General features: G+C 34.9%; 1 non-coding gene across 1 annotated transcript; it reads right to left on the bottom strand.

Moving 5' to 3' along the window:
* Positions 1-1,553: 1,553 nt before the first annotated feature.
* Positions 1,554-1,657, bottom strand: LOC128585291 (small nucleolar RNA U13). Its single transcript, XR_008380006.1, has one exon. It is a non-coding gene; the product is annotated as a small nucleolar RNA U13 (small nucleolar RNA).
* Between the last annotated feature and the right edge of the window lie 19,016 nt (positions 1,658-20,673).

The following is a 20,673-nucleotide window of genomic DNA, read 5'->3' as shown; positions in this document are numbered from 1 at the left end:
TTAAACAACATATTGTTAAAGCAAAATACCCAATAATTTCTCAGAAATAAGTCACTTTTTATTTCATAGTTAGAATCAGCCTAAAATATCAAATACAATGTCAATTATAATTTTTTAATTTCTAATTATATATTTCCCCAAAATGAAAGCTAATGTTTATGCTTGTTAATGCAATATGTTAAAATTTTTAATATTGATTATGTACTAGACACTTATCAAAATAATTTTAGGGAATTTTTTTAATTGTGCAAAGCCACAAGTCATTAGTGAGTATTATTGAAACATCGAGCAGGTAAGCAGTGATAATATGTCATTTGCTAAACTGGCAAACGATGAGGCAGTGACATGATATCAGGGTGTTGATAGGTATACATAGGGCTATGTAGCATAATTAAACCTCCAAACTATGTAGATCTACCACAAACAACCTATCCTGACATTTTATGTTATCTAGACCTGTGATAAATGCATTGTTCATTATTATTATTTCCACCATTTACAATAACACATACTTTAAAAAAAAAAATCATGCTTCAGAGCAGCTACCACTGTTCTATGATCCGCTATCCATTATCCTGAGCTACTTCCCTTACATTTAAGTGTTGTGCAGTATGAGATTCAGAGAAAATGTAAATTTAGCTCTTGACCTTGGTATTAAATCCTAGCATCATGGGCTAAATTTTATAAGTTAGCAAAACTAAAACAAACATCTACTTTTGACAGAGATGTTTTGTAAGTTACATGACTTGTGTTATCATTAGCAGTTTTGGGGGGTATGCTAGCTACATAAATTTACATTTAATTCTACAGTTCAGGCATAAATATGGCAGTCCTCAAGTGTTTCTTTTGGCCCTCATGAGGCCTATCAAACCAAGTATAATTTGGTTTTGGTTTGGGAAAAGAGCTTGATTTTATAAGAATTGTCATTTCCTCCTACTCATTTTGCTCCATTCACATAACACCTGTTAGCATCAGGATATGTGGGAATTTTTGTTATCTGATTGTAATCAACAATATCATTCTCTAGCAAAGCCCAGGAAATGGTGCCAGAAACTCAGTCCCTTCAGGTTGCCAAGTACGGCAGGATGTTCTTATAATGTGACACCTCCCCAGTGTGTGCACAAAGCAACCTGCTAGAAAGGTAGAAACTCCTAACAATGAATACAGAAACAACAATTACAAAATCAAGCTTCACTATGTCCTGGTTTTGAAAGAGGAGCATGGTTTACTATGTCTTGCTTTTAGAAGAGGAATGTGGATGGGAAAGCAGAAAGAAATCAGATTTCAGATATGATAGAGAAAGTAATGGAAATTTGAACCAATTATTTTTCAATTTTCAGATTATCTGATTCTAATTAATGGGAAAATTAACTAGAACCTGTACTCTAACCTGACCATAAAATTCATAGAATAACTAATATTGAAAGAGGTGAATTGAGATGGGGTATTTGGGCCAATGTTGCATGGATATTGGGCATGTTAAATTTAGTAAAAGTGAATAAATATGATAGGGTGAAGGGTATGTATGAATTTATTTATTTATTTATTTTTCACATCAGATGGGTAATATCCTTATGCCTTAACAAAGTCTGAGGGAAGGACTTCTCACATGTACATATGAACACCCAATCATCATGTTTATGAACTACAAAAGGATCAGCTATATATGAATTAAAGTAGTATATGAGATCATCAGTATATTTACCTGATGCTAATATGAATATAAGATTTTTTGTCAAATACACAATATCCTCATTGAAGAAGAGAACAGAGTTAATGTGCAATTTAGACAGAAATAATACCGATATAAGGTAAATATTCTGTAAAGCAAAATTGTAAAGAATATGCTATCATAAACTACAATAAATCCAAAGAACTGGAAACAAACTTGCCTTACCTAAGGGGCAGCCCACAATTAGAATATATGGACTGAGATACTATTTTTTTTTTTTTTTTTTGTAGAGACAGAGTCTCACTTTATGGCCCTCGGTAGAGTGCCGTGGCCTCACACAGCTCACAGCAACCTCCAACTCCTGGGCTTAAGCGATTCTCTTGCCTCAGCCTCCCGAGTAGCTGGGACTACAGGCGCCCGCCACAACGCCCGGCTATTTTTTGGTTGCAGTTTGGCCGGGGCCAGGTTTGAACCCGCCACCCTCGGTATATGGGGCCGGTGCCCTACCGACTGAGCCACAGGCGCCGCCCTGAGATACTATTTTGAAGATTAACAAATGATGTGGATATAGGTAACGTGGACATTGCCTTTGAATTGAAAAAATAGTTGTATTATTAGTTTAACAATATCTGCTCTTTTCATTTTATTTAATTAAAAAATATTAATTGAATACCAGTTGTGTATCCAGAGCTATATGCTAAATTCTTGGGTTAGGTCGTGTTTGTAGAAGACTCATGAGAATAAAGGAAACAAAAGATACTGAGCTTGTTATGTAGCTGGAGAACAGAGAACACAAAGAATAATTGAGAACTAAGTTTGATGACGCTAATGCTTCATCTTATAGACCTATTGTTTCTATACCTAAGGAGGGATTTAGAATGAAATGAACTACTAGTATTTTTAAACCAAAGATGTTAAATACATATCTGGGAGTAAATTTGGACTCCAAAAGATCTCAGCTAATTTTCTTATCTCTGATAGGTGTATGAATTTGGGTAAGTTATCTCTCTAAGCTTTAATTGGTTATCCATAAAACAGGAATAGTATCATTCTTCATGAAATTGAATTGTAGCTTAAAGAGTTAATGCACTTAAAATATTTAGCACAATGCCCAGCACCTAATAACTACTAAATGAATGTCAATTATTTATTAATGTGCTTATAGTATTAAAAATGGAATAAAACAGATAATATGGTCATCTAACATTTTTAAGCTGTTGGATTCTTTCATAGTTTGCTTAACTCAATGGGTATATGTTTAAAAAAGGCACATCAAGCATGGTAGTGAAAGTTAAGTTTTATTATTCATAATAAAAAGACATAATTTTCAATTAACAACCAGATACATCATGGCTAGTGGATGTCATATAATAATTTATTACCCAAAGCCAATTGAACTGATTAATTCTTCTGTTTAATCTTATTTTATTAAAAAATTATGCTTAAAAGAATTCTACCTGTATAAACATCTCACTATTATGATTATAAACTCTTCTGCACTCACATCTAATTAGCTATAAAATGAACACAGGAATATTGTAAGGCTGCATGGATTATTTAATGCTGTTTTGACACTATGATTATTTATACATTTATGTGTCCTTACATTTTGCTCATTATTTATTATTTAATCACTGTATTTCTTTTTCCACTAATTGTTGTTTTGAGGAGAATAAAATTTTTATTTCTTCCATTGACACTATGAGATTAAGACAAGAGGCTTCTGTGATTGCTAAAAACTACTCTTGTAAAGATAAATCTCGCATATGGATTGATTTCATTGAATGAGTAAAATGTTTTTCCAGATACATTTCTCTTCTCACTCAAAACATCAAGTGACTCGGGAAAGGCTCTGGGACCACGTGTGTTAACACTGTGAGTTGGGTACTCGATATCCGAGGTCAACACATCTAATCACAATGTTTAGTTTGTTGTTAAGGATGTAACAACTCTCATCCTGTTGACTGGGAGTCTTGATCTGATGTCACAGGTAACCAATTTCTTCCACTTCCTCTAGTATCAGGTTTTCTGTACTTCTTTCAGAACATTTCACTCAATTGAAGAAAATGTCTTTTGCAGAACGAAAAGCTGCTAGCGTGCTGCCTATCACTTATTCATCTGGTCTTGACCCTTTTGGAGGGAAATTATTGAATGAATCTTTTTCTCCACTTGTTCTTCTCCACGTATTAGTGCCAGTATAGGGTAAGACTGAGAGCACAAGTTTAGATATTTACAGAGCTGATAGAGATTGTAAACTAGACCATTTAAAAGCTTCAAAATTGTGTTTTGTGAGCCTGCATAGATGGAGAAGAATGAACCAGAGTAGAAGCAGTGAGGATTAAGGAAATTAAAACACAAGAGAAGAAAAATGGGGACCAGAAGGTCTGATGCAGTTGATGACTGCAGCCAGCACCAAAACACAAAGACAGCTTTATTTTATAATATCTCAGCAGGGTTGTTTATGGGGAAGTAGGATAGCCAAAAGACATATTTTTGGTCTTAACAATAGATTGGAAAACATAAATAACTTTATCAAAAACAAATCATCTTGTTAATGGTTTCTACTTAACTTTGTTAACCTATGTTAAGAAGTAAAAGGGGAAAGATCACAAGGATAACTGCATAAACTCCTAAAGATTAACTAGACAAAGAAAGATCTACTGGCAGAAGGAGCATGGAGAAAGGAATATTGTTTTGGGTAAGGAGATTAAGCAGTTGAGGGGTCATTCTCTGAATGTTCCCCAGGCTGTGGAGGCCCTGTCACCTCACAGCCTGCTCTCCACAATTGTGTTTTAAAAATACCTAAACCATGGAGTTATTGTCAATATTGCATTTTATAACATGTGCATAAAACTTTTAGCACAGTGCTTTGTGCACAGAGAACAATATGCCAATGATAGATGACAGCTTATGTTGACAGTGATAATGATGATCATGATGATGGTAATGATAATGATGACAACAATGACAATGATGAAGATGTCACATGCGTAGAAATTTGGACATGTTGAAGAGCAAGTAACCCATGAAATAGTCATTCCATGTGTGTGTGTGTATACACACATTGGCATATTGATATGCCAATAAATATACTAATGAAATCGCTCTTTATGGTCTCAAATATTCAGATGTTGTAATGGTCAGCAAATATATTCTTAAAGATCAGATATTAAATATTTTTGACTTTGTGGGACTACTGGTCTCTGTTGCCAAAAAGTCATATCTTCCATTTCAGTACAAAAGCCATCATTGAGAATGCATGAATGGATGGATGTGGCTATGTTTCGATAAAACTTTATTTACAAAAACAGGCATCCAGACCATGTTTATTGACTCCACAAATAGACTACCGTACACAAATGCTCATTTGGTTCTTTTGAAAGTAATATAAATGTTATAAATTTGACATCAAGTATACAAAATATATAGCATTTTTAATATTTTGTCTTTATTTCATTATAAATAATAAAAACAAGCTCAATATGTCTTTATTTGCTTATGTATTTTTTTACTCAGCAAATATGTATAAAATGAAAATTAAATCCCAAACACTAAACCTTGTGCTAACAAAGAAAGGATAAGGTGTAATGTCTTTCCAAAATGGACACAAACAGAAATTTGTTCTTTTAAGATATTTCTGTATTCATATTCAAGGAGAATAGGATTGGGATTATGAAGGCATGAAAGAATGAATAGGCTATCAAAATCCACAGTCTGGTAGAGTCCAATAATTGACACAATATTTGGCATCTCCTCCATCAAGAGGTAGAACCTATTTCCCCACTCCTTGAATCCAGCCATGTGATTTGCTGTGACAATAGCCCATTGACAAATGTGACACAAGTGGAGGCTTGATCTTTCTTGCTGCATGAAGTCTGGGACAACTTACTGGAGGATTAGAGTTTGTGTGGAGCAGAAATGATGCAGCACAGCTGAGACTTCTTAGATTAACCAGTTTGCCAACAATAGATGTGTAAGTTAGATCTTCAACCCCAGCTGAGATGCTGGTGAACCATAAATGTCAGGCAAACTGACACAGACCAGATAAACTGTCCAGCTGACCTACGGAATCATGACAAATAATAATGCTTTTTGGTTCTTAATTAAGTTTTGTCTTGATTTTTTAAGCATCCAAAGGTAGCTGAAATCATAGCCACTGTTCTATCACTTGGAACTCGTATACATACATTGTGGCCATAAAGTGGCATATCTACATGTACATGTATGTGTGTGTTATATTTATATAACAAGCCACTTGTTGTCTTCAATAATTTTATGATTATTTAATGTATACCCTATTTGGACACTAAATTGACATATTTTATAAAGGATGTCAATTAGTGTAACATTGTATTGACATTTTTTAATTAGACATTCTTCAGCTACTGAGAGAAGGTTTATTTTAAAGAAAGAAATAGAGAAAGGAATGAAGGAGCAGGCACTGAAATAAACTTTTGCCCAAAATTAAAATGTATAACATTTAAAAATATGTCATCTACCATATGCCACATTGGCTTCTATTACTACAGTAATTCATAACATTTCTGGGTGCCAGGAAAACTTAGTAGTCTATACAATATGGTCTTCAGTTCACTGGCATTTATCATTGCTTTATATCATGTTATTAACTATTAGTGAAGGAATGAAATTTCTGACCAATTGGTGGTCCATTAATTCCTATGGTTTGTAACTGTTCTTATGATAAGTACTAATGAGGCTAGATAATGTCCCCCTAGGATGTGAACAATTCCTCCTTTCTGCAAGTAAATAAATGAGTTGACAAGCACAAGACACACATGGCCAAAAAAAGTATTCTGGTTTGAAACATAATAGAATCGAGGGACAGGAAAGAGTCACAAAAATGAACAAAACTGTTTAATGGACATAATTATTATCTCCTTGGTTAGTAACAGAAAAAAAAGTCAAGTGCCAATAATTATAGGGATAATTATTAATTAATTGTACAAAGCATACACTTTCTGCTATTTTCTGTTAGAATGGAATCTCTACCCCTTTTCCAATTCATCTGTTTGTGATATTTGAATAAAGTTTATGAAAGAGGATTAAAGGAGTAAAAGACCTTGCTATTCCAATTTTTATCAAATCAGCTAAAGGCAACATATATAGCAATCCTCAACACTAATATGCTATTCTAAATTGTTTAAAAATTCCATCTGAATAGGGAGGTGACATCTATTCTTCAGCAGTATTCCCTATAGGCCCTTCTACAATGGTCATACCCATAATAATATTAGAATGGTATTTAATTCACAAAATAAGAAATTTTCTCATACCAATTTTCAAAACTTTATACTGTTAGCCATTATTTCACACATAAAATATCTGTGAACATATAATTAAAGTGAGTTCAGTTAATAGAGTGACTTTACTGGGGCAGAAGGCATTCATAAGGTTATTTAAATATAAGTACACATTGATGACTACTCAATTTTCCATAAACTTATAACTAAAGTTTAGTACTTATAACTACAGTTTGCATTTTATAGCTATATTAAGTCTCGGAATAATACGGTGGGACTATGCGTGTGGCAATGCTAAAACATAAAATAGAGACGATCCTTTATTTTTTTTTCTTAACTACGGAGAATATTTCTTTTGGAGAAAACTTTTATTTCCTTTGGTAATTTTCATCAATTTGAGATCTTTTGTAATATAGCCACAGAGTATAAGACTTGATTTTCCTACTGAATAAAATAAGATTTTTCTTTAGTGATAAGGTAAAATGAAGTGTGTTACCTCAGCAATGTCACAGGATGCAAAGTGTAATAAGAATGTAATTGAAGTGTCCCCAAATTGGAAGACATAAATTCATTTCTAGATGAGATTAGATTACTTTTATTACCTTCTTTGCTTTCTAGATTAATGACCTCTTATCTTTTTTTAATTTAAAATCTTATAAAATAAGAGAAGAATATCAATTTATCCTGTGAATGTAATATAAGTCATACAGTTTCAGAGCCAATGTTTTCCCCTGAAAGTGTGTATTTTCAGGAAGCTTACATGAGAAAATTATGGTAAATTTATATCTTGTTTTAGGCAATGCTCAAGATAAGACTAAGTGGGAAAGTAATGGCAAGAAACATAAATTATAGTTCTGGTCATCTTGGAATGACTGGGATCCATTTGCTCCATACCTTTTAAAAAACTGGAAAATTTTATATGATAAATATATAAAATGTGATTTTCAGACATTGGACAAAAGTTAGTATAAGACCAGTCTCTAAGAGAAAGGAAATAAATGATGCAACCCCTTTGATTGCTCCATCCTACTCTTTTATAATTAGGGATTAACAGGGTTAATAATTGGAAGGAGCCAAAGTAGCTAGAGAAGGGAGCTTGTTTGGAAGGGAAAGAGCTGTGCACCCAGGGAAACTCTTAAGATCTGCCGAGGGGCCCCTTTGGTCTTTAGCTGAGTTCTAATTAGCAAACACATTTGAGACAAGGTAAAAGAAAACCCTTAGTAGGAGCTTAGATAGGGTCAAGAATAATTTTGATTCCCACAGTCAACATAAGAAAATGTTATAATACCTGGTGCCTAAATGTTGTTGTTAGAACATTTTCCTGTTGTTCTCAGTAAAAACAGATAAAAATCCTGAGCATTTTGTATCAAAGAAACATGAGAAAGCTCAGAAAGGCATGTAGAAGAAGAGAGACTGGCTAGAGACCTTGAGATCTAGGGAATGCCATGAGTTTTGAGTTTGGTTTTGCCTCATAGATTCTGGGCTGAGTTCTGGAGAAGCCATTACCCTGGAAACATAATGGGCCCAGAGAATACAAAGATTCAACAACTTTTTTAGTTAAGAGACCAAAAGAAGGGCAGTCCAGTAAGAAAAATGGTGACTGAATAGCTGCTCTACTTCAATAAGAAAGCAGAGAAAAACTGTTACCCTTCATCCTTATCCCTCCCAGCAGTGGTTGTTTGGAGAGTCCAGACTTATCCTTACCAGGCTATATGGAGGTATTTCAACTGCTGGGAAATTGTTAGAGAAGGTCAAATAAAGAGCTGAGATATTTATACTCTGTAATGGTGTAAACAATACCCCTCCTCTCTGGTGCTGATGGAGACCATAAGGGGAGCCTGGACATTCAGACTACGTGGTGGTAGTATAGGCATCCCACTCACACCCTGCTGGATGGTATTCAAGGAAGTCTGGTAGAGAAGTAGAATCTAACAGTCATGAAGCCATCCCCTCCCAGTGAGTATAGGTCATTTGGGCATTGGCCACAGGGTGTCAATGTTAGAGAGTCTGTATTTCCATTCCTTCTTCCATATAGTAAAAATGAGTAGGCATCTCCTTTCCTTGCTGGAATGTGTCAGAGGAGGAAACATGGCTAAAGGAAGTTTTCTAAACCTGAAATACATGACAAAGAAAAAAATCTTGAAACTTCAGGAAGTAAGAACAACAGAAAGAACAAAGTGTTCTTGGTGGTGAAATATAATACGTTTATTTATAGTTCCTTGTCTGGAGTTTTTTAAATTATAATCAATAGTTGAAACAAAAATAATAATACTTGGTACAGTTCTCAATATATAAAGAGAAATATTTAAGACAATTATAAACAGGGGAAGATAAAGGGAAACAAAGGGTTTCTACATGTCACTTAAAGTGGTAAAATGTTGACACCAGAAGACTGAGACAAATGACATATATATAACAGAATACCCAGAGCAATAGCTCATAAACCATACAAAAAGATACATTAAAAAAATATTGAGAACAGCCTGGGTGCGGTGGCTCACGCCTATAATCCTAACACTCTGGGGCTGAGGTGAGTGGACAGCTCGAGCTCAAAAGGAAAAGCTGAAAGAGGGAAGGAGGGAGGGGGGTGGGACCTTGGTGTGTGCCACACCTTCTGGGGGCAAGACATGATTGCAAGAGGGACTTTACCTAGCAAATGCAATCAGTGTAACCTGGCTTATTGTACCCTCAATGAATCCCCAACAATAAAAAAAAAAAAAAAGTTGGAGATCAACCTGAGCAAGAGTGCAAGAGTGCGACCTCATTTCCACGAAAAATAGAAAACCTGAGGCAAAAGGATCTCTTGAGCCTCAGAGTTTGAGGTTGTGGTGAGCTATGAGGCCCCTACACTCTACCCAGGGTGAGAGAATGAGACTCCACTTCAAAAAACAAACAAACGAAAATTGAGTACAATGTAACCTAGAAATTTGTACCCTCATATTAATTTGAAATAAACATATATAAACAAATACAAATTGTAGATAAATCAAAATGGAAATCGAAATATATACAGCTAACTCACAAAAATACAAAAACAAACAAAAACCCAGAGAACAAACAGAAAATAAAATGGCAGACTTAATGTATCAAAATTGCTTTTAGTGTAAATGGTAAATATGCAAATTAAATGACAGAAATTGACAGAGTATATTTTAAAAATGACAAAATGGTATGGTGTTTATAAGAAACTAACTTCAACTATGACACTATGCATAGAGGTTAACGGTAAAGGAATGGAAAAGGATCTACAGCTGTGCCTTGCTTCCATGGGGTATCACTTCCAGGACCTGCCACAGACACCAAAATCTGTGGATGCTCAAGTCCCACCTATAAAACAGTGTAGTATTTGTATATGACCTATGCACATCCTCCTATATACTTTATTACTTATAATACATAATACAATGCAAATGCTGGGTAAATACTTGTTATTCAAGAATAATAACAAGAATGAAAAGTCTGTATGTGTTCACTTCAAACACAGTTTTTTTTTAAAAAAAAAAATGTTTTCAATCCAGGGATGGCTAAATCCATGGATGCAGAACCAATGCATGCCGAAGGTCAAATATACTACACAAAGGAAATTGGCCACAACAAGACCAGCCTTACAGGAAATATTTCAACCTGTTCTACACACTGACCATCACAATGGACCTTCAGCAAAGTAAACACCCAGAAATTAAAGGACAGAACCTAGTTTCCACGATGATGCAAAAGACAAAACTAAGCAATGGACTTTCACAAAATAAGATGAATAGAACGCTACCATACTTGTCAATTATCTCAATAAAAGTCAATGGCTTGAATTCCCCACTGAAGAGGCATAGATTGGCTGATTGGATTAAAAACAGAAGCCCTCTATTTGCTGTCTGCAGGAAACACACCTCATGTCAAAAGAAAAATTAAAACTCAGAGTTAAAAGAATTTTTTCAAGCAAAAGGAAAAATAATACCAGATAGAAATATAAATTGTACAGGGCGGCACCTGTGGCTCAGTGAGTAGGGCGCTGGCCCCATATGCCGAAGGTGGTGGGTTCAAACCCAGCCCCAGCCAAACTGCAACAAAAACAAAAAAAATAGCCAGGCGTTGTGGCGGGCGCCTGCAGTCCCAGCTGCTCGGGAGGCTGAGGCAAGAGAATCGCGTAAGCCCAAGAGTTAGAGGTTGCTGTGAGCCGTGTGACACCATGGCACTCTACCCAATGGCGGTACAGTGAGACTCTGTCTCTACAAAAAAAAAAAAAAAAATGCCTCTTATTGGCCAGGCGTGGTGGCTCACGCCTGTAGTCCCAGAGCTGTGGGAGGCCGAGGCAGGTGGATTGCCTGACCTCAGAGGTTCAAAACCCATATGAGCAGCAGTCAGCCAGAGTAAGACCCCGTCTCTACCAACATAAAAAAAAAAAAACAGCCAGCACCGCAGGAGAAAGAAGAAAATCAACAAAAAAGGAGTACTTCAAACAAACATGAACAAGCACACTGAAATTAAAAAAAAAAAAAGAAATATAAATTGTACAAAAGAATCAAAAACAATGAAAATAATAAATATATGACTACTTATAGTTTTTAATCTTTTAAATCCTCTTTAAGATATAACTGATAATTTAAAGCAAAAAGAATGTCATTGTGGGATTTAGATACAAGTAGAAATATAATATTTGACCAGAGATTAGTGGTAAGGAAATGGCAATATAGTGCTATAAGTTTTTGGTACCATGCATGAAGAATTGCAATATATTTTAAAGATAGTATCAGATAAGTATTAATATAAATTCTACACAAATCTTTTTATTAAAACAATATAGAAAACTAACAAATGGTGATAAGAGAGGATCAACAGTTGCCTAGGGATGTGAGAGGAGGACTTAGGGATGGAGAAATGAGTTGCAAAATGGCAGAAAGATGTTGGAGTTGGTGGACAATATTCAGTATCTTGGTTTATGGCAATAAACCAAGACATACCTCTCCTTTTGCATAAACTACCAGTCTAAGGCAGTTGGTATGGTTTTTTTAGGTTTATATACATTTAAAATATTATCTAAGTGTGCACTTTCAATATGTGCTATTTATTATATGACAGTTATAATCAAGCTATTAAAAAGTGAAATAAAACAAAAATTAAGTTTAAATGGTCAGGGAAATAATTAAATCATTCTTCATTTGAGTAATTTGGAAGAGTTAGTTCCCTCTTTTAAAAATATTCCAAAAGGCTTGCCTCCTGTGGCTCAAGCGGCTAAGGCACCAGCCACATACACCTCAGCTGGTGGGATCGAAACCAGCCTGGGCCCACTAAACAACAATGACGGCTGCAACCAAAAAGTAGCCGGGCATTGTGGCAGGTGCCTATAGTCCCAGCTACTTGAGAGGCAGAGGCAGGAGAATCACTTGAGCCCAGGAGTCGGAGGTTGCTGTGAGCTGTGATGTCACAGCACTCTACCCAGGGCGATAGCTTGAGAATGTCTTAAAAAATAAATTAAAAAAAAAAAAGTTCCAAAATTGAGCATGCACTATGTGTCAGGCCCTTTGTATCAGAAGCATCATATGGAGGCTCTTCTTTTATATGTATGACATTCCTGTATCACGAAAGTACAATTAGTATCGTCATTCCATTCACTGGAAAACAGAGGTTGGAGAGGCTCTGTAAGTTACTCCGAGTAATAAAGCTAGTTATATATACAGGACCTGCATTCTAACTCGGCCATCTGATTTCCAGATTTAAACATTTTTCTCCCTACGTTATCCTCCTAATACTGGTATTTTGCTCCAATATAATAAGCAATTCTAGGACAAAAAACAAAACCTGATCTCATGTGCATCTCACACTTCCTTCTTTTCCCTCCTGTAATCCCACCCACACTGAACTGATTTTAAAGCCTGTACTCAAAACACAAAGTGGCTGCCACAGCATTTCATCTCTGTGATGTGTTTTCACTCTCCCTACAAAGATTGCGCTGACCCTTTCCAGAACAACTGCCAGAAGATACACTAATTTCTTTAGGTCTAAGATCTCTCCAAGATCTGAGAATAACCCTTGTGATCCTAAACCCTATGGAAACTTCAAAAATTTCCCCAGCTAGCCACTATTGTCACTTAATAATTTTAAATAGACACCATGCTTGTCATTGGAATATAATGTACCTATTCTCAGGCCAGTGTCTGAGCTTCACCCCTCTACCCAATAAGGAATCCACCCATTTATTTTGGAGTATCTGACTGTCATCCTTTCTTTTTTAGTGAAATCAAACTCTATCTCCTTCATGGATCTTATTCTGGATCTTCTAAACCACACTCGTACCCTCCTTTTCTGAATGCTTTTGATGTTTATAATCAGCATTTAACATTTAACTCTTGTTTACTGGTGTTAGGCAAGCCTCATAGATTATAAAACACATTCAGAGCAAGACATACCTCTCCTTTTGCATCAACTACCGGTCTAAGGCAGTTGGTATGTCAGTAAGCACATTACTGAATCATATAATATACAGTATATTGTACCTTGTTAATTGTGTCTTTGCATAGCTTTGAAGATAATGTAGAAAATTTTTATTTGTAGTTACTTATGTAAGCATCATTCTGATCACTTTGGGATGAATATGATTAGGGTGAAGGAGCTACTCAGTTACATGATTCATTTCCATATGTAAACACAGGGCATATATAGTGTGTTTGTGTTCATATCCCTTACCACCGCTGTGTCACGAGTATTGTACTTCATCTTTGTGTGAAGTATACTAACTCATATAGTTTTCCTTAGTATATTTCTGAATTTTATAGGACTTTAGATTATTGATAGAGTTAAGTCCAAAGACTTGGCTAAATGGGCCAACATCCTTCACAGAAACTTAAGAACTTTTAAATTTGTCTTTAAAACAAAAAAGTCATTCATTTAGCAAACAATTAGTTTCTGCTCTTTTGCAAACTCTAAAAGATACTGGGAACACAATGTAAATGAGACACAGTCTCTGTAATTAAGGAAGTTATAGCCTATACTTGTGAAATACATGAGAACAGAAGTGATAGAATTGCAGCATGAGCAGGCTGTGGAAGAGGGATCCAAAGTACAATCCCAGAGGAGAGTTGTTTAAAGCAACCTCAGATGGAAATCTGAGCAATCCAGATGGAAATACAGAATCCCATGTGAAAATTTGTATGTAGTCACTTACGATGTCACAAAATAATATCAATTAGAGACTATTTTTAGAAATTTTTACCTGGAATTTCTGTTACTTTCAATTTTAAACTAATGCTTCTTGGTCATAGATTGCCTGCTAGGTTACAAGCAGCCTTCTAGATGCTATTGCTGACAGAAAGAATAGAAAGACTAACCTTTGTCTTTGAGAAGTACAAATATTCTAGTGGACCACTTTTCAAATTTGAGTTGGATGGTAAGAGTTTGGTCTGACAAAATGAATGAGTGACAATATACATTACATTATGTTTGGTCAAAATTGATATGTGATCATGCTGTTGAGGTTTATATGTTTTCTTGCTTTGTAAATTGATTTTTATCAATATTTAAAATACGACATCTAAAATATTTTTAGAAGCAAAACAACCTTAAGTAATAAATTATTTCTCACCTCGATAGGTAAGATTTGCTGTCACGATCATTTTTATTATGTATTTGTTGTCCTTGAAATGTCCCTTCTCTTTCTTTCATCTTTCTAAGAGCTCATTTAATAGCATTGGAATTATTCCCAGATTTTAAAATAAGAGTCACAAAGCTAGCTCTACCAAGATAAAGTCTTCTGACGTAATTGAACCAGTAGAAGAATGTTGGTACTTACTGAGTCAAAACTCCAAACCAATCTAAGTTTATAGTATATATAACTCCCAGGAAAGAATCCAAAGATGCTAACGAGTTTTTTTATATTACAAACGTTTCACACAAATAGAGTGATTTAAATGACAGTTTGCCTCAGAAAACTTTCATTTTATTTGGTTCCTGTTAAGTCTAGTGCTTTTACTACTTGAAAAAAATACAAACAAATAAAAAAAATTAGTGCTTTTACTAATTAAAAAAACAACAACAACAAAAAGATCAAAATGATCCTGATAGTGAATCAACTTCTCTAAAAGTTTTCCTAAGTGAGAAAACAACAATAACAGCTATACACACACACACACACACACACACACACACGCACATTCACACGTGCACACACCCACACAAATACATCTTAAGTTAATTGTCTAAACTGTTGATATACTTGATTTAATGTTTAGACAATAAAGAACAAATGTCACCCTTGATTCTAGGGAGCTTCTTTAAGGTGTACAATTCTGTTTTGGAAACTAAACTCGCTAAAGCAAATTTTATTGTTCCGCATACATAGTAACTTGGAAAGTTAATAAAAATTAGCCTCACCAAAAAGAAAAGCGGAAATAAATATGAATTGTTAAGTATTAGAAAGGCAATTTAGCCAAATTATTCTGTCATTGCATTATAAATAGTAATCTATGCACTTCATGGAAGTAAAGCATTTCTTATTATCAATTATTTATAATAACCAAATGGGAGTCTAAATGACTATATTCTTTGATATTGTTCTTGTAACTATAAATAAATACATTCAAACTAAGAAACTCCATTGAGATGTTTAACAAAACTGAGATTGAAAGAGCCCATGAAATTATTTTTTTAAATGTCTTAATTCAGAGATATGTTGCAACATGGAAACCACTCTTTGATCCTCATCTTCTTGGTTTTATTTACAGAACCAAAGATTGGTTCATTGGAAGTTAATGACACTGAATCTCTGTGCTGCTTTAAGATTGTGGAGGCATAAAGATAGTCTAGATCACCATTGTGGCTTTCCAAATGTTCTCCTTAAAAATTTGGATTTGCCTAGTAGAGGAATTATAGGATTGAATGGCAGATCTATTTTTAGATCTCTAAGTGTTCTCCAAACATCTTTCCAAAAGGAATGTATTCATTTGCATTCCCACCAGCAGTGTAGAAGTGTTCCCTTTTCTCCACATCCACACCAACATCTCTGGTCTTGGGATTTTGTGATATGGGCTAATCTTACTGGAGTTAGATGATATCTCAAAGTAGTTTTGATTTGCATTTCTCTAATGATTAAAGATGATGAGCATATGTCTGTAGGCCATGCACCTGTCTTCTTCAGAGAAGTTTCTCTTCAAGTCCCGTGCCCAGCCTGTGATGGGATCACTTGTTCTTTTCTTGCTTATACGTTTGAGTTCTCTGTGGATTCTGGTTATTAAACCTTTGTCGGAGACATAACCTGCAAATATCTTCTCCCATTCTGAGGGCTATTTGCTTGCTTTACTGACTGTATTCTTGGCTGTGCAGAAGCTTTTTAGTTTGATCAGGTCCCAGTAGTGTATTTTTGAAGCTGCTTCAATTGCCTGGGGGGTCCTCCTCATAAAATACTCGCCCGGGCCGATTTCTTCAAGGGTTTTCCCTGCACTCTCTTCTAGTATTTTTATAGTTTCATGTTAAGAGAAGATTAAGTTTAAATCTTTAATCCAATGATAGTCTATCTTAATTAATGGTGAAAGGTGTGGGTCCAGTTTCAGTCTTCTACAGGTTGCCAGCCAGTTTACCCAGCATATACCCAGAAGACCAAAAATCACATCGTAACAAATATATTTGTACCAGAATGTTTATTACAGCCCAATTCATAATTGCTAAGTCATGGAAAAAGCCCAAGTGCCCATCGATCCACAAATGGATTAATATATTGTGGTAGATGTACACCATGGAATATTATGCAGCCTTAAAGAAAGATGGGGAGTTTACCTCTTTCATGTTTACATGGATGGAGCTGGAACATATTCTTCTTAGTAAAGTATCTCAAGAATGGAAGAAAAATTATCCAATGTACTAATCCCTACTATGAAACTAATTTATGGCTTTCACATGAAAGCTATAACCCAGTTATAACCTAAGAATAGGGGGAAGGGGAAAGGGAGGGGGATTGGTAGGATTATACCTGCGGTGCATCTTACAAGGGTATATGTGAAACTTAGTAAATGTAGAATGTAAATGTCTTAACACAATAACTAAGAAAATGCCAGGAAGGCTATGTTAACCAGTGTGATGAAAATGTGCCAAACAGTCTATAAAACCAGTGTATGGTGCCCCATCATCACATTAATGTACACAGCTATGATTTAATAAAAAGAAAAAAAGAAAGAAAAAAATTTGAATTTGCAAGGACCATCTGGAACTCACAGAACTAAATACACACACACACACACACACACATATGTGTATATATATACAGATGTATGTATGAGTAGTAGTATATATAACTATGAATATATAATGCGTACATATATATGTGTTCAAATAAACCAAGATTATATATATTTAATTATATATATATATATAAAATGATCCATGCTTGGAATAATGTTCCTTCACTTACTTCTAATTATAAATTAGGAGCCTAAAGTTTCAAATTACAGCATAAAACAAAAAGACAGGGAATTTAACTGAAGAAAGTATTTAAAGGTACTAGTCTATCATCTTATTAGATACAGAGGGATTGATGATTATTGTAGTCTGATTTCTTGATCAGCAGCATAAAGAATAAAAGTCTGCTATCTGGAGGCACTCAGCAGGTTTTCCAATCTTAATTGACTGATCATCCCTATGGATGGCCTTTCCTATGATTCGTACATTAAATTATGCTAATAAAAGCCAATCATTAAAGGGAAAATGCAATTATAAAATCATTCAAGTTATCCAAGATAAACCAAGGAGAGACGATAAAAGAAACAGAAGAGGGAGGCTATGTAACACAAGAAGATAGATATAAATCCAAACATTTTGGTAATTATATTAAATGTAACTGTAATAAATGTTTCAATTAAAATACAAGTTTTCAGGCTAGATTTAAAGGTTTTAAAGCAAATTATGAGTTATGTACAAAAAACACATATAAATATACTGATAAATAATACTAAATATGAGTTGAGGGGAAAAAAACACTTTATAACATATACTTTTTTTTTTTTTTTTTTTTGGCCGGGGCTAGGTTTGAACCCGCTACCTCTGGCATATGGGACCAGTGCCCTACTCCTTGAGCCACAGGCACCAGCCAGGGAAAAGAAACACTTTAAAAACTACAACCAAAAGAAAGGTTGTGAAGCCATGTTAATGTCAGGCATAGTATAATATAATGCAGAAAAAATGCTAGAGATAAGAGATGTTCCTAATGATAAATAGTCACGGGGGAAGTATAACTAATTAAAATTTGAATACACCCAGGATCATAACCATAAAATGTAGAAAGCAAAACACTGACTATCTATGGGAAGCAATAATCAACTCTGCAATTATAGTGGGAGATTAAATTAGTCTCTTTCAATATTTGATAGAGCAACAGGGAAAAGTCAACCCAATATAAGCATATATAAGAAGAGTATGTTATTACTAGTGAATAGAATTCCCATAGAAATTTTTGATGCAGAAATAATATCTACAAAAAATAAAGTATTTTATCACTTATACCAGATTATAGTATGTTCTTCTATTCCAAGTTATGGGAGGAAATAGTTAAAACTCAACATTATCATACATTAAACATCAATGCCTAGGGTGGAGTAGCTATGCATCTCTCAGCAATATTAGTCAACAAGGCCCCAAAATGAATTCTTTTGAGATCTTGACTCGTCTATCTTTCCCACTCCCCTGTTCACTCTGAGAACACTGTGTTCAATTTCCTTTCATTCTGTTAATATTAGTAACTTGACAGAGTTAGATGCATGAGTTTAGCACAGTCTTTAATAATAGAAATTTGTTATTCCTTCCCTCATTGCTTCTTGAGGCAAAATTCCATCCATGATGGACCACTCCATTTTCCAGTTTTCAACTTTGTTACTTTCCAGCCAAAACTTAATCAAGATTTAAGGTCATTGGATAGAGAGTCCATCTGCCCCTTGAGGGAGTGAGAGAAGGATAAATGACTTGGGAAGATTCTTATCACTGCCATTAAGACTCCAGAAAATAAAATAATAACTAGCTGTTTAAAGACTTTAACGTTTCAATGGTCTGGTTGGCTTATAATTTGGAAAAATCAACCCAACTAGGGCCAGTCAATGCAATTATAATCAAAAAAGCCAAACCTGATTGTTTTTCCATTCATGAAAATGTTAAGAAAATTAAGTCTTTTCCCTTTTGTCCAAGTACTGACTGTAATTATAGATAGCAGGGATTCTTGGTTATTATAAAATATGGAAGTGCTTTTACTATGCTGCTAACTATATAGTTGTTTATTAAAGGATTATAGGAAAGCTGTGGGTTAATGAGTACAGTTTTAAAAAATAATGTGTGTGTGTGAGTGTGGGGGGAGAGTTACTGCATAATACCACTGCTTTTTTTATCATTAGTTTGAAAGCACAGCCAAAGGGAAACATAAGCTACCTCAGGCACCATTCTAATATGAATTTAGCACGAGTTGTTCTATCACTACATGATCTTTGTTAAAGGACAAGGAAATACTTAATGCTATAGTTTAAAAGCTGTTGAGATTACTAGGTATTTTGCTATAACATTGTTCAGAATGTTCCCAGCCTGCGAAAAACATGAACTCTTGACTTAATGTTAGAGTAAGTTTAGAAACAGAACGGAAACATGAGAACGGAATTGGAGAATAGATGTCAAAAAAATAGACTTGTGAATCAGAAATCCAAACTGAAAATGTAGAGCTGGAAGAAAAGTCAAAAGAACATTAACTATGTTGTAGTCCATTCCACTAACTTTGCCATGACCTTAGCAATTATTATTACCAACTTTGCATCAGTGTGCTGTAACGCGGAACGTGCAGAACTCAATGGAGTATCATCAGAAAACACGGTGCCTTCCACAGTCCCTTTAACTTTATTTTACGGGCTTTCAGTTTTCCTTGCCTCTGGATGAAAAATGAAGCAGGCTTTCCGAACTTTTCTAGTTAATTTTAAGCAGTCGCTTGAATTCACACATATCTTCAGTTTAGTAACCAACTGTTTAGGTGTCTTTAACAGTGGTAGCTTAATCTTGCTTACAAGTTCAAATTTACTTGCAACTTGTTTACAGTAAATGACAACCTGAAGAAGGAGAAAGGGTTTATGTCTCCCTACCCCATTTCCACCACATGCTTCTATTCCTCCCTACTTGTAATGTTAATTATAGTTTCTGAGAAGTGGGAGGATGGAGAAAAAATGGAAGCAGGAAATTTCTAATGATTGGCAGTTTTGTGAACATTTAGCACCCTCTGAACTTGGTGGATGTTTTAAGCTCTTTAGCAGAAAACTCTCCATCACTTTGATCTCTCACCTGAGGTTCCTTAAGTGTTGAATTCTCCATTCTAATTTTCCCTTTTGATTCTTTTCACTAGGCCCTAGGTATCTGCCATTATATCCAGCTTTTTTTCTACTGAGAACCTGGATATGGTCAAAGAAATCCAGTTTTGGCTTTTGTTGTGCATTATGTGCCAAAGGAAATTCTTATGCTTTCACTAGCCTAAAAACCCTGAAGCACTTGTTGAGCACTGGCCAATTCTCAGAAATAACAAGGTTTCCTCTTCACCATCATAGCAAATTACCAATCGCTTAGTCTGCCTTCAGATATTTTTTTATTGTGTGTCAGACATTAGGCTTTGGTGTCCCATGAACTGGAGTGGAGCCATATAGGATGCCTGAGAGTTCCCAGTGAATGCCTATTGTTTTAGACTTGAGGTGAAGAGCATAACCTCCTATAACTGTTCTATGTAAACGTTGAGATAGGCCTCATATC

Source organism: Nycticebus coucang, chromosome 4, assembly GCF_027406575.1.
Source record: "Nycticebus coucang isolate mNycCou1 chromosome 4, mNycCou1.pri, whole genome shotgun sequence".
Lineage (NCBI taxonomy): Eukaryota > Metazoa > Chordata > Mammalia > Primates > Lorisidae > Nycticebus > Nycticebus coucang.
Note: the sequence above shows the minus strand (reverse complement) of the source record. Positions and strands in the feature narration are given on the sequence as shown.